Source organism: Trichosurus vulpecula, chromosome 3 (genome assembly GCF_011100635.1).
Source record: "Trichosurus vulpecula isolate mTriVul1 chromosome 3, mTriVul1.pri, whole genome shotgun sequence".
In the NCBI taxonomy this organism is placed as follows: domain Eukaryota; kingdom Metazoa; phylum Chordata; class Mammalia; order Diprotodontia; family Phalangeridae; genus Trichosurus; species Trichosurus vulpecula.
In genome coordinates this window covers 194,343,012-194,358,386 of record NC_050575.1, presented here as the reverse complement: position 1 = coordinate 194,358,386, position 15,375 = coordinate 194,343,012, and the positions used below count along the sequence as shown (strand labels likewise).

Below are 15,375 nucleotides of genomic sequence, written 5' to 3'. Positions count from 1 at the left end.
TGGAAAACTAGGAATCAAGTTCTGCCTTTGATGTATGGTAGTTGTGGAACCCCAGGCAAGTCACTTCTCAGTGTCCCAGAAATATTCAGAACAATTGCTGATCTGTGCTGGTGGAGGTAATTTTCAGAATCCCCTGAACCGATGAAATCACAGATCCATCACCTATCCTCTCAACATAAATAAAACAACATATTTAAATCTGTCCTAGTCATTGGCATGCATAGATTTGGGGCAGACTGTGCCTAGAGGTGTGGTGGCATACTGGGCACCACATTTATAAAGCACAATATCCTTTAGAATCTCTATGTTTCCTACCATCATCACCATCACCATCATCAGAAATATTCACCTTCATCATTGTTGTTACAGACCTTAACATTACAGTATTTTTGGTAGGTCCTATTCTATTCTCAGATAAGTTCTGTGGTTGTACTTAAGGATAGCCTGAGACCAAATGTTGATACTTGTCGTGTATCTGAAAAGGCAAAGTGACTTGTTAACAGAATTTGTCATATCACTAGGCATCCCTAACTGGCCCCCGTTCTCTTACTAACCTGGCCATATCCAAAGCCTCAGTCATTGGCCAGTGCTATTCTCAATGAGAGACAAGGAAAATGGTGTTGTGGAGTTGCTCAGCTGGGGCATTGTTGTGGCTATGTGGTATGGGACTTAGAAAGGTTTAAAGAAGGACAAATAAACTTCCTGGAGAGAAGGAAATGCTACAGTTTGAGGAGAGATAAAAAGATGAAGCCTCTATTCTTCAAAAGGCAAAAAATGAAAAAAGACATGATTAAAACCTATAAAATCTTAAAAAATCTGGGTATAGTGAACCTAAGCTTGTTATCCCAATTCTGAAATATTGGAATAATGATGTCTCCATTGATAGCTAAATAGAGCATTTGTTAAGCACTTGCCATGTGCCAGGCACTGGGGATACAAATACAGTTCTTCCTTCCACATTGCAACTTTCCCTATTGCAGTTTTGATATATTGTGAGTTGGCATAAGAAATTACTGTAAATGGAAATTTTGGGGGGAGTTTTATAGAAGCTGCGGACAATACAGAAAGCCCAGCAGATTATGTAGAAAAAGTTTAGAAACTCAGAAGTACATAAAATATATGTATATTATTGTATAGTATCAGCCCAATTTTTACATTAAGCTACTGCAAACACTCCATAAAATAAAAATAAAAAAATTCAGATTTCTTTTCTGGTATGGAGGCCAAAAAGTTTTACACAGATTTTCCAGATTGCTGGAGTGCAGTGTACCTAACTCCTGCAATCTGGAAAGGATAACTGTACAAGCAAAAAGGATGGTCCCCACTTTCACAGAGTTATCAATTTAAATAGGGATGGCAAAACATAAATAGGGTAACAGGAAAGCAGGGATTGGAAAGGGGTTAGGTACTTTGATGAGCATGTGTAGGACTCCTGAAGAAATGGCAATGCTAAGTAGAGGCTCATCAATCAGTGAGGAAGTCTCATTGAAATTTGAGGAGGACCACTTGTTAGGAATGTTGTTGAGAGACTTCCTGTCCATGTAAGAGCTTAGACTAAATAACATCTGAGTTCTTTTCCATTTTTGAGATTCAATGGTATAATGAATAATTCTATGAGTTAAGCCCAGTAAAATTTTAGAAAAACCAAGGGCCATTTTACATAGCTAGTAATACAAATATAGACCTTGTTATCCGAAAACATAGTTACACTTGGGCCTGAGGAAAGACCATCACAGTGAAGTGAGAATGGGGCATAGCTCACTTGCCAAGACTATAAAAGGAATCTTGTCTTTGGACAACAGTGTTACATGGAACAAAGTACCATTTTGCCAGCATCTACCATTCCTCTGTGAAGTATATTCCCCATAATGCCATAGTGGATTTCTTGACCATGGCTTTAAATTAACTTTCCACTTTTTCTTTGCCCTTTGAAATAAAATTCCTGGAGAAGTCTGGCTTGCCCTAAATACATTTATGCTTTTTATACCACGCTCACTTCCTCCTGAATCATCCTTGTCTTAGACCCTGTTGCTTGCTCTTAATCATCAACAAATTCTCATTTCCCCTCCTCCCAAGACTGTGGGATTTTTCCAGTAAAAGCAAGAATTGCAGAATGATTCAGACCTTAAAATAGTTTCAGAAAGATTTTGGACATATTTATGAGTGATGAGGGCCGCTATGTAGTGCAGTGGATAGAGCACTGAGCCCAGAGTCACAACGACTCATTTTCCTGAAGATCTGGCCTCAGAAAACTGTATGACCCTGGGTAAGTCACTTAGCCCTGTTTGCCTCAGTTCCTCACCTGTAAAATGAGCTGGGGAAGAAAATGGCAAATCACTCTAGTATCTCTACCAAGAAAACCCTAAATGAGGGTCACAAAAAAGTTGGGCACAACTGAAATGATTGAATGCAAAAAAACTGATGAGCCATGAACGACTACTAAGAGAAATTAGGAAATACCTTCAGTAGTTCTTTGTTTTCATGTCTTTGTGTTCCTAACCCTTAGTGCAATATTCACCTACTATCTAGTACAATTCCTGGAACATAAGACTTAAAAATACTTGCTGCCTGTTTACTTCTGGTGGACACTTGATAAATGTTTGTCATTAGGACCTGATAAATGAATTAAATTGTCCTAACCTGAAAGGGAGTCAGAGAAGGTGATCAGGTTGGTGAAGGGCTTGGGATAATGCCATATGAAGATTGCACAAAGGAACTGAGGATATGTAGCCTGGAGAAGAAAAGATTTGGGGGTACAGCAGGGATAGGATAGTCATCTTAAAGTATCTGAAGTATTCTCATGGAGATGATAGATTAGACTTGTTCTGCTTGGCCCCTGTTGGAAAAATAAAAATTCATAGGAGTGGCAAAGTGGAAAATTTAGGTTTTATGTAAGGGAAAAATTTCCAGTGATTGGTGGTATCCTAAAGTGAAATGAGTTGTTTTAAAAGCTATTTGGTTATCCCTTCCCTGAAGAGCTTCTTTGAAAGGCTAGCTGTCAGAAAATGTGCCCTTCACTGGAGCTGGCAGCAGAATATTGGGTGAGATTACTGGCTGACAATTATTACATATTGTTGTTGCCTTTTATCCCCACTTAAACTGTTGAATCCTGGCTTGTATTTTAGGCCCTGTCTTGGTTGTCTCCATGAAACCTGACTTTAACCATTGGTTATGCTCCTAAACAGATTCCTGGATGTGACCCCACTGGTTTATGTGACTTGTTCCCTTACCTTGGGAGAAGCTGGGTGGTGCAATGGAGAGAGAGCTGGAGCTCAGAGTCAGAAGACCTGAGCTGCAATCTGAGCTCAGGAACTTACTGACTCTGTAACCCAGGCAAGTCACTTAACCATGTTTGCCACAGTTTTCTCACCTGTAAAGTGAGCTGGATAAGGAAATGGCAAACCACTCTAGCATCTTTGCCAAGAAAACCTTAAATAGAGTTGTGAAAAGTTGGACATGACTGGAATGACTAAACAACAACACCTTCATCCTAGGCCACAGATCTAATATAATACAAATGGAATGTTATATAGTTATCTAATTAAGTAAAGGAGTATGGAAAGGCCATCTGTTTTTTTTAAAAGTCATGTTTTAGAGCAGTGGTATCAAAATCAACTAGAAAAGATCCCTGTAGACCCCATACTTGACTTAGAAAAACCACAAAACTACATGATTGTTTTCTATTGTATTTTTATTTACTTTCTTAAACATGGACCATTTACATTTTAAAATGGTTCAGTAAGAACTCAGGAGTTTTGCAAGGCCCCAAGTAGCTGCAGGGTGAGTATTTGACACCTCTGATCTAGAGTGAATGAGTTGTTGGTATTATTCATTTTAACTGCCTTCTTTGATCAAATGACTATCATAATACTGATTTATATTTGTGATGCATAGACTGAGGCCCAGTAATAGGTTTTGAGACAGTTCATTCAACCAGCAGGAATGAATTGACTGTTTGTATAAACTCAAAACAACACATCGAAGTGGTTAATTAAAGAAAAAAAGTAATTATCAATTCAGTGGAAGAAAAGGAGTTGTTGGATATTGCATAGGTCAAATAACCATATGACCTACTGAATTATTATTTTTCACCAGTTTTGTTGGTGTCATGAGGACATTACCTTATGATACTTGATACATTTCAGAAATATTATCTATTATACACATATATTTTCACATTTAATCATACAGAAGCATACTTGAAGGACTAAGGCACTATCTGGAAAGATATTTCCAATGCTTCCTAATGAAATGGAGGTTGTTCTGGGTTCTTAAAGCCAATGATAATATAAATTCCGTTAGGTACTATGAAACTGGAAAGCCTTCAGATATGGGTCAATTGATGAACACTATGTGTCATCCAAACTAAAATCAGAGAAACTTACCATCAGAGGTTTAGCCAGCTAGTGATCTTCTTTTTCAACTCCAATAAGTGCCTCAACCATTTTCTAAGTCATGAGTGACCATACGGATGGAGTTAGAGATTCTTAGAATACTGAAGAAAGGATTTGGAAAGTAAATCTATGCCCATCTGATACAAAAACACTCAGTTGGTTCAATTAGTGCTGAGATTAGAGTTAGGAAAACCTGAATTTGATCCTGATTCAGAATCTTAATAGCTATGATGTAAGGTAGGTAGCACAGTGGATAATGTCCTAGACTTGGAGTCAGGAAGACTTAAGCTTAAATCCTAAGCAGTTTATTAACTTTGTGACCCTGGATGAGTCACTTAATTCTATTTGCCTCCTTTCAATGGAGGTGACAATAGCACCTAACTCCCACAGTTATTTGGAGGATTATACTGCTCTGATATTTTGAAAGAATCATTCAAAACACAATCTGGAAGAAAGGAAAAAAAAACTCCAGAGGATATAGAATGTATCATTATCATTCAATATCATCATCACAGGTATTGGCTACCTGTTATTTATTTTTTAATACATTATTTCTGAGACTTTTTATAAACAAAATAAGCCATCCCTCATTTCCCTCTTAGTTTCTTTTCTGAAAAAATAAACAAACTAGAGAATGTACATTAATTTGGTAACAGTGGAATTAGTAAGGCAAATTTTGCCAAAGTTACAGTATGCCAAAGAAAGAGATCATTTGACCTAGAATATGATGAGATGAGGAGAAACAATGGAAATGAGAGATGCTGCCTTGCTATCTTTAGAATGGTGTGATAACAGGACTGGGTGAGATTTTAAAAGGCATCATTTGTTTTGAATGATAACAATAAAATATTGACTGACATTTAAATGACACTTTAGGCTTCATGAAGCACTTTAAAGATAGGGATAGGGACTGGACCTATGATTTTACGCTCACAGTAAAGGAACTTCCTCTATTGTTGTAGGTAAATAATAATAAAAGCTAGCATTTATATTGTGCTTTAACGTTTGCAAAGTGTTTGCAAATAGTTTCTCCTTTTATCTTCAAAGCAACTGTCTAAGGTAGGTACTATAATTATCCCTATCTTACAATGAGGAAATTGAGATAGACAGTTGTCATGTGACTTGCTCAGGATCACACATACTGAGCAAACACAAATTATTCCAGATCCAGTCCTTTAACCCCTGCATCACCTAGCACCCTTCTCTGTGACATATTGTCTTAGCTGCCCAGAATATTTAAAGGTAGTTACCCAGGGTCATGGGGGTGATGGTTTGACTTGAATGTGAATTGGATTAAAGTGAGGCAGAGTTGCACAAAATTATCAGCCTTACTCTCTCTTCCTGTGTCCTCCAAATTCAGTGGCAAGACAAAAGTCAGGATGGATGGCCTTGCATGCATTGAATGACCTTGTCTTTGATGTCTGACCAACATCTATGAGTTCCACAGTGTTTACTTCAGCCTCGTTCGTGGCTATTGGAAGAAATTGTTTTCATCTGCCCATTCCATCAGGGGATGTCTTCACATGCTTGAGGCCTGTCAATTACCCTCAACCTTGTTTAACCTGTCTGCCAAGACTGTTTTACTGGGGTGTGACAGCCATGAATGCTATAGCTTCTTGGAGCCACAGGTGAGAGTTGAGTGAAAGATGGACACTAAATTCTTGAAAAGGCCTTGGCAAGTCCTCACATCAGAGATGCTTGTCCTCTCTCAATACCCCATACATCCCAGGGTTACATAGCTAGTTAATGGTAGAACTCCAATTCACATGCAGGTCAAGACATCACCCTCATGATGTCATTGGTCCTCTTAAGCAATGAAGGATGAACAGGAAAAAGAACTTGACTCCCAGACTACTGAATGTAGCATTTAATGGTTTAGGATGCATTTCACACACACTGCAGCTAATAGTACTTAGAACTGGAAGGGCCTTAGAGATCTTCTAATCCCAACACCCCTCATCTGCACATAGGAAGAAACTGAGGCACAGAGAAGGAACTTACTCATGATAGTAGTAAGTAGCAGAACTAGGATTCTAAGGTAAGTCTTCTGATTCTAAATCCATTGTTCTTTACCCAGCATACACCATATTGTCTCTTTAGTTTCCCCAAGCTGTCAAATCTCTCTGTATCAGTAATTAAAGTGGGACTTTTTTTTCATTGTTTTCTCTTTTGGAGCACTTATTAATCAAGTGCCCTTGATGAGTCCAGCCTTTTTTTTTTTGATTCAATCAGGAGTCTTTGATGACCTGCTTACCTCAATGGAAAGCCTAGTTTACATGGGTTTGAGTCACATGTTGTGAGCCCTTTGACACTGAACAGAGTACAGAAACTCAGAGGTTGGTGTTTTGCCTTTGGGGCTCACTCATGGAAGGAGTGTTGAGACTCTGGGCAAGCTGTTGTAACTGCCTCCCAGCTTTGCTAACTCAGACCCATTGGTGCTTCTCTTTTTGGTAACTATGTATGTGATGTCTTGATTAGACAAAGCCTGTCTGTTGAATATTGTTATTTGATCTCTTGATATTGTCTGTTTGTAATTTCTATTTGTATTTCATGTGGAGTGCGGGTGCTGGCTTTTCCCCCTCAACTAAGTGAATGATATGTGTATGTGTGATTAAAGTGAGATTGTTAACCCTTATAGTGGCTTTCCTTAGAAAAGCAGATCAAAGAACCTGTTGCTAGTCTTGTTGGGTCTTAGACCTCAACAGCAGCCCTTACCCAAATTGTTGCTACACTCTCCAATGTCAATACCCTTTCTTGTAGCTCATGTGGCTCATGGAATCATTCTTAATGCTTTATACCTTTTTCAGGGGGATCTGCCTTCAGAATTGTTAAGGCAGAGTGATCTCATTCTAGGGAAGGATTGGTGATAATGTGAGCACTTTCTGTATATACCAATAAAAATATTCTATTTTTTCATCCAGAGCTAAGAATATTTTTTTCACTTTTTAAATACCATAATACTTTATTTAAAAATGTAAAAAAATTCTTAGCTCAAAGACCTTAAAAAAGAGAGTCCCTTCATGCTCTTGCCTCCTCCTGTAGTGCCCACAAGTCCTAGAACTGATGGCATTCCCTTTGCCCTGTGTCTGCAGTGGTTTCCCTCTCTGTACCCTTCCCCCTAGGCAGCCTTTCTCTCCTTCAGGGCATTCCTGGGGGTGAGGGGACTACCCTCTCCCAGTGTTTTTTATTCTTATGGGGCTTACCCCAGAGTATTAAAAGTACTTTTGTAATTCCCCCCTCACAAAAAAAGGAGAGATGTGGGGTCGGATTTGGCCTTGTTTGGGTTGATAGCTTGTAGATGCCTGGAGTTAATCAATGCTCTTTATAAAACACTCTCCATGTGTTCTGATCAGGATCCAGCAGAACAGGAATATCATCGGCCCTATTCTGGGTGCTATGCCTTTCCCTATGCAGGGAAAGATTGAACTAGCATTTTTGGCTGCTCTTTTGTATCGTTAGCTCCTTTTGAACTGGCCATCCACTAAAATAACTGGATCCTTTTTAGGTAAATTAGCATCTAACCATACCTTTTATACCTTGTACTTGTGTGGTTGATGCTTTCAATCCAAGTGTAAGACTTTACATTTATCTCTATTAAATTTCTTCTTTAATTCTTCATAACACAACTATGAGGTAAAGGGAAGCAGAGAAATATGGCAATTTTCTAGATAATTCAGTCAAATGAAGCTACAGAAAAAAAGAAGAGTTTATAGCCTGAAAGATCCATATCAGTGGTCTACAGTTAATGGATTTGCTAGATAAACTGCTCAATTTTCCACTTCAGTTTGCTTGTGTAGACACAGATTGAGTCTCAAAAGCCTTAATCTTTCTATACCATTACTCATTAGACAAAACATTTTTTCTCTTAATTTAGGTAATGCTATAATTCACAACAAACCTTAAATTGAGAAATGCTAATTACATTTTCTCTTCTCCCATGATTAATTTGCTTTGAGGGAACACTGAATATTGAATTTATTTAATTTCTCATCCTAAACATTCTTAACTATGTCCTGCCTGCCTCTTAAACTGGGGCATCAGAAGAGTCCTAAAATGTGAGATTGAATGGAAACTGGTGGTAGATTCCAGAAGGTGTTTCAGGCACAGACTTTGATCATTCCATCATTTGTGACCCCCCCTTTAATCTTGAAACATCACCCAAGAGAGATTTGCATCCAGGTCTTACCATCCATTTCTCTTGCTAGACAATGAACTTGCCTCTCAGTAGGCAGCCTCTCCCTGGGTGACCAAGAGGAAGCAGCTCATTTTATTTCATCTTTATAAAAAAATAGATTTTTTTGAGAGGAGAACTGAACTCCATGTAGTGTAGAAAACTTAGTATTTTTAAGCCTTTGGGCTTAGTAACTCAAGCTTTGAAGAAGTGTTATTTCTTTGTTCCCTTGATGTTGAGGTAGTCTCTCAGGCAATTAGAATGCGCTTCCTATTGCACTGCAGATCTATTGTTCTGCTTAGTGTATGTGTATGTATATGCATTATTTTTCTATCTACCTTATATATGCAATGAGGTCTATATGTATGTGTAACACATTTCTATCTATAAAAATCCATTTATATATGTGTTTATATATACAAATATATGTATAATACATACATACACATGCACACGCATATATGTGTGTACATATGTGTGTGTGTGTGTGTGTGTGTGTGCATGTACGTATACGGTCATTTGTAATGGTAGAAAGATAGTGCCCCTAATATCCCTTTTATCTTGATTATAATCTAAGTCAAGGGCCTCTGTCTCTGGTATATTAGAAATAATTTGGCAAATATATGTATATATATCAAACTAGGGACAGGACATATGATTTCATTGGTATAGAAAACTCCCTCTGTAAATGAAGGTGCCTGTATAAATATCTTCTCTGTAACTCAGGAGCTTGTAGAGGTGCCTACAGTACTTGTGAGGTTAAGTGACTTGCTCAGAGTCACACAGCTAGTATGTGTCAGGGACAAGACCTGAATTCAGGTTTTCCTGGTTTCAAGGCTGCCTCTCACTGAACTGTGCCATGTTGCCAATCTGTCAATACATACATAAAAATTATCTGTATATATCTATGTGCATGCATACATATATTCACATATATGCACATATACATACATATACATAAACACATATACATAAACATACACAAATACATATACATAGTACCCCCAAAAAAGCAGTACATTTTTTAAGCTTAACTGTAAAGACATATGCATAGAGACTCATTGTTGGAACCATACAAATAGTTCTGCTTTAAACTTTTGTAACTTAAAAACTGCACTAAGACTTTTGGGACACCCAATGTGTGTGTGTGTGTGTGTGTGTGTGTGTGTGTGTGTATACATGTATGGATGTACAAAACCATATAGACATATATACAAATACATGCTGTATCAGTAAGACAATAATTACAATATAGATGATAATTGTCAAAATGCCTATGTGGTTGTGAATCACAAAATATATGTGACTCTCCTTATAGAAGGTAGAAGAAATAAATCATTTATTCAGAGACCAGAGAACCACATCCCATAAGCCATCTGCCCAATCCATCACAGTAGCAAAGCTTTCAATACATAATATCACAGCATAGAGCCTCACCATCCCAAAACCTCTCTGACCCCATGCTGGGGCCTTTCCAAAAAACTCCCAGTACAGCTACCACAGTCTGCTTAGCTATCACAGGTCAACTTTCTTTACCTCAGTTCTAACTATTGTGATGGCCATTAACAGCCATAACAGCTCTCTCTCTCAGCGTTTCCTGTGACACAACTTCCTTTCCCTCTTCAGCAAGCTCCTCCCACCACATGGCCTATTAAAGGGTAGGAAAGATCTTCGAATCTAAATTGCTATTACACATGCATACACTTCATATATGTGTGTTTACTCGAACTCCTCTGACTTAATCAGCATAGGGTACTCCCAGTGAATAAATTGATAACTACTCTGGAACGTGTAGCCTTAGAGAGCTACCTGAAGCAATGAGAGGTAGAGGGACTCACCTAGGATTTTAACTTTATTTCCCCTTGACCAGGATGGAATTGTAACTGAGCTTTTCCTGACTCTGAGACCTTTTCCTGTCATAGTGACCTCTACCATATATAAACACACATATGTATTTTTTAATATTATTTTTAATTCCTTATGACATGGAGATGAATGTGAGCTCTACAAAGACTGTCCTAGTGGAGTATAATCTTTCGGAGGTCCTACAAAAGTATATAGGTGTCAAGTATGGTTCCAGAAGTAGTGTGTGAGTGTGTGTGTGTGTGTGTGTGTGTGTGGTCTTAAAAGTAGTTTAGCTAAGTAGGAAAAAGACATCACCAGAAATTAGCCAAATGAACACCTACATGGTAATACTTTTTCTGGTCACAGCAACTCACAAAGCCATTTATTAAGGCATGGAGAAGTTGCATCTGCACTGATGAAGAAAGTGCCCATGCCAACAGTATTACAGATATTTTAGAGGGTACAAAGATATATACATTGAGAGGAGTGCTGGAGCTATTTCATACCAGGCTTATGAAAACCAATTATTAAATTTTCAGTGTGAGCATTTATACCTTGGAAATTGGCAGATGTTACAAATCAGGACTTAATTTACTATTTTGTTGATTGTCTAGATTTAATAAATTGATGATGAAAAATGTTAATAGTGCAGATTAAGCCTGAAATTACATATTTTTTAGAGTTATTTATTAAATATTTACCAGCAGGGCTGCCAGAACCCCCTTGAGCTAGTTAAGGATGTGTTGTGTCAGCTGCCATAGGAGGCCAAATGCAAGGTCATTAGCCAGCTTGCAGATCCTCAGTGGAAAATGAGTATGGTGGTGAGTTCAGACAGTTGCAAATATCTTAAATTTCCTTATGGTGCAGTGATACTAAAAGTGAAAGATAAGTCAGGCCAGAAAATGAACAAATCCTTTGAAATGACAATTCCACAGTTTCAGTATTTCTTCATGCAGTTCAAAGAAATGGCTGCTGTTATTGAATCTACATAAAAATTGCTTTCTTTGTTATCAAGTCTCTGTAACCTTTGTAAGATAATGTGTGTCATTTTATGTAAACACAAGTGCATAAGGATTAAATGCTATTTTTTAAGTGAAGATACGATTCCTTTGTAATTTTGATAAGGTTAGATAATACTTTTATTTTAGTCTTAATTCATGTGGTAGACTGTCCCACAGTCTCATATCATCTAAATAAATGTTGTATTGACAATTACAAATAAGTTTGACAAAACAAAGAAGCTTAAATTAGGTTACTCAAAAGAACATGCAGTAATTTGTAGGATAAGTGAAACAGTTGGTGTTATAAGAAAGAATAGAAAAAATTAACTTATTTGGGAAGTTCAGATTCACAAAGTGGCTTAATCAAAAGAGAAATCTATAGAGCTATGAAGATATTAGACACTAATATCAAGATATTAGACAGAGCTATCCTTGGACAATGGTACAAAGAGAAGATAGACTCCTCTGTCCAGACCAGTCTAAGCAAAGTCTGATCTTTTTTTCCTTGGAAATAGAAAAAAAGGTGTTAATGCATTGTCTTACTAATATGATTTGAGCAAAGATATGGCATTGAGAAGTTACACAGAAATAAGTGCCAATGGTGAGGACTTTTGGGAGCCAAGATGGTAGAGTAAGCAGTAAATTGCTGTAGCTCTCCCATATTGAACTCCAAACAACAGTAAAATAGTACCCCAGAACGAATCTTGGAACAGTGGAGCCAGTGGAAAGATGGGGTGGAGCAGTCTTTCAGCCTGGGAGACTTGGAGGATCAGCAAGAAAGGTCCATCTCACTCAGGTAAAAGGGAAGTACATTCCAGGACAGAAAGCATCACAGCAAGCTAGCAGCAGATCCTTAGCCCCAGTGTGGTGGAGCAGGCAAATGCTAATACTAGGACCCCCAGGTGCCTTAGCATAGCCAGGGGAACCAGTAGACTCCAGCTCTGAAAACCATCATATGCTTCAGTGCATCCCCAAAAAGGCAGGTATCCTCCAGTGCCTGGACCTTCGTGTGCTTCAGTATAGCCCAGGGTGGACAGGCATCTTCTTGTGGCCAGACCTCCAAGTACTTCAGTGCAGCTTATGGGCAAATGTGCATCCCCCAGAGGTCAGACCTCTACATGCTTTATTATAGCCCCAGAGAAATGCAGAAAAACCCAACCTGGCCTCAGCACATGCCAGAAACCACCACTAGGACCTCAGCTCAACACCAGGTAAGCTGCCAGACCCCTACAGCTTCCAGCAGCACAGCCACTCTCCACTCTCCCCCCTTAACACAGCACCAGAGACAAGGGTCCCTTGTGTGCTTCAGGGCAACATTGCCCAGCCGCAGGTAAACAATCAGGGCCTACAGCCACTGGCATAAGAAGCCTGAAACAGAGCCCCTTCTACCCTTGGAGCAGAAATGAAATTTAAAAGAAAGGAAAAAGACCAAAAGGAAGATAAGCAAAAAACAACCAAAAAAGAATATGACCACAGAAAGTTATTATAGTGACAGGGAAGACAAAGACACAAAACTCAGAAGAAGGCAACAATATCAAAATATCTATGGTCAAAACCCCAAAGAAAAATGATAAGTGGCCTCAAGCGAGAAGGAACTCATGAAAGAGCTCAAAAAGGATCTTAAAAATCACATAATAGAGGTAGAAGAAAAATTGGGAAAAGAAATGAGAGTGATGAAAGAGAAGTATGAAAAAAGAGTCAATAGCTTGGAAAAATAAAACAGTTCTTTAAAAAGAAGAATTGGCCAAATGGAAAAGTACAAAAGCTAATCAAGGAAAGCAACACCTTAAAAGTTATAATGGAAGCTAATGAATCTATGAGACATCATAAATTAATCAAACAAATTCAAAAGAAAAAAATGGAAGAAAATGTAAAATACCTCACAGGAAAAGCAACTCACCTTTAAAATAGATCCAGGAGAGACAGTATCAGAATAATTGGACTCACTAACAGTCATAATCAAAAGGAAGACCTGGACAACATCTTTCAAGAAATTATCAAGGAAAACTGCTCTGATATCCTAGAACCAGAGGGCAAAATAAGTACTGAAACAGTCAATCCAATGATCAACTTAGGAAAGTGATCTCAAAAACTCCAAGGAACATTTTAACCACATTTTAGAACTATAAGGTCAAGGAAAAAAATGCTACAAGTGACCAGAAGAATACAATTCAAATACTGGGGGGTCATAATCAAGATCACACAGGACTTGGCAGCTGCAACCTTAAAAGTTTAGAGGTCATGGAACATGGTATTCCAGAAGGCAAAGAAGCTAGGATTACAACCAAGAACTAGACATAATACATTAATACATAATACATTAAGGGAAAAATGGTCATTCAGTGAAATTGAAGGATAAGAAGACCAGAATTAAACCAAAAATTTGTCTTCTAATATCAAGATCCAAGAGAAGAATAAACAGGTTAAAAAAAAGAAAAGAAAACATAAGGGATTCAATAGAGTTAAACTGTTTACATCCTTACATGGGAAGATGATACTTGTCACTCTTAAAAATTGTATGACTAACAGTGAAAGAAGGAATATACATACACATAGGTTACAAGTACCAGGGGAATTTGAGGGAATTATATAATAAAAATTAAGGGATAAGAAAGGAGTACAACAGGTGCAGAAGGAAGGGGAAGGTAGAATAGGGTAAAGTACCTTGCATGAAGAGGTTAGAAAGACCTGCTATAGTGGAGAGGAAGATGGGATGTTGGGCAATGGGCAATGCTTGAACCTTATTCTCATCAGTATTGGCTCAAAGAGGCAATAATATACACAATTAGTTGAATATAGACATCTATCTTACCAGACAGAGGAGGTAGGAAGGGAGGAGATTAAAGGTGGGGCGTGGAGACTGACAGAAGGGAGAACAGATCAGACAAGGTGGCAGACAGAAGCAAAACACTGGTGAGGTGGAAAAGGGTGAAAGGAGAGAGAGGACAAACAGGATGAAGAATAGGATTAAAGGAAATACACAGGTAGTAATTATAACTGTGAATGTAAATCTGATGAACTCTCCCATAAAATGGAAGCAGATAGCAGAATGGATCAAAAAACCAGAATCCCACAGGATGTGGCTTACAAGAAACACACTTGAAGCAGAGAGACACACACAGAGTAAAGGTAAGGGACTCTACCAGAATCTATTATACTTCAGTTGAAATAAAAAACAGAGGTAGCAATCATGGTCTTAGACAAAGTAAAAGCAAAAGTAGAACTAATTAAAAGAGATAAGGAAGGAAATTACATCTTGATAAAAGGTACCCTAGACAATGAAGTAATCAAATTAGAAGAGCAAGGAATAGTCTAATTGTCAGACCCATGGGGAAGCAAAGAATTCATGACCAAACAAGAGACAGAGAGCATTATGAAATATAGTAAAGATAATTTTTACCATATTAAATTGAATAGCTTTTGTGCAAACAAAACCAAAGCTACCAAGATTAGAAGGAAAGCAGAAAGCTGGGAAACAATCTTTACAGCAAGTGTCTCCAATAAAGGACTCATTCCTCAAATATATAGATAACTGAGTCAAATTTATGAGAATACAAACCATTCCCCAACTGACAAATGGTCAAAGGATATGAATAGGCAGTTTTCAGATGAAGAAATTAAAGCTATCTATAGTCATACCAAAAAATGTTCTAAATCACTATTAATTAGAGATTTGAAAATTAAATCAACTCTGAGCTACCACCTCACACCAATCAGACTGGCTAATATGACAAAAAAAGGAAAATGATAAACATTGGAGAGGATGTGGGAAAATTGGGACACTAATGCACTTTTGGTGGAGTTGTGAACTGACTTGACCATTCTGAGAAACAATTCAGAACTATGCCCAAAGGACAACCAAACCATGCATACCCTTTGATCCAGCAGTACCAGTACTAGGTCTGTATCCAACAAAAAAAGATAATTAAAAAAGGCAAAAGGACCAACATGTGCAAAAATATGT

At 37.9% G+C, this 15,375-nt stretch overlaps 1 pseudogene; it reads left to right on the top strand.

Moving 5' to 3' along the window:
- LOC118842347 overlaps positions 1-11,402 on the top strand; it is a 59,037-nt pseudogene extending 47,635 nt beyond the window's left edge.
- Positions 11,403-15,375: the final 3,973 nt, after the last annotated feature.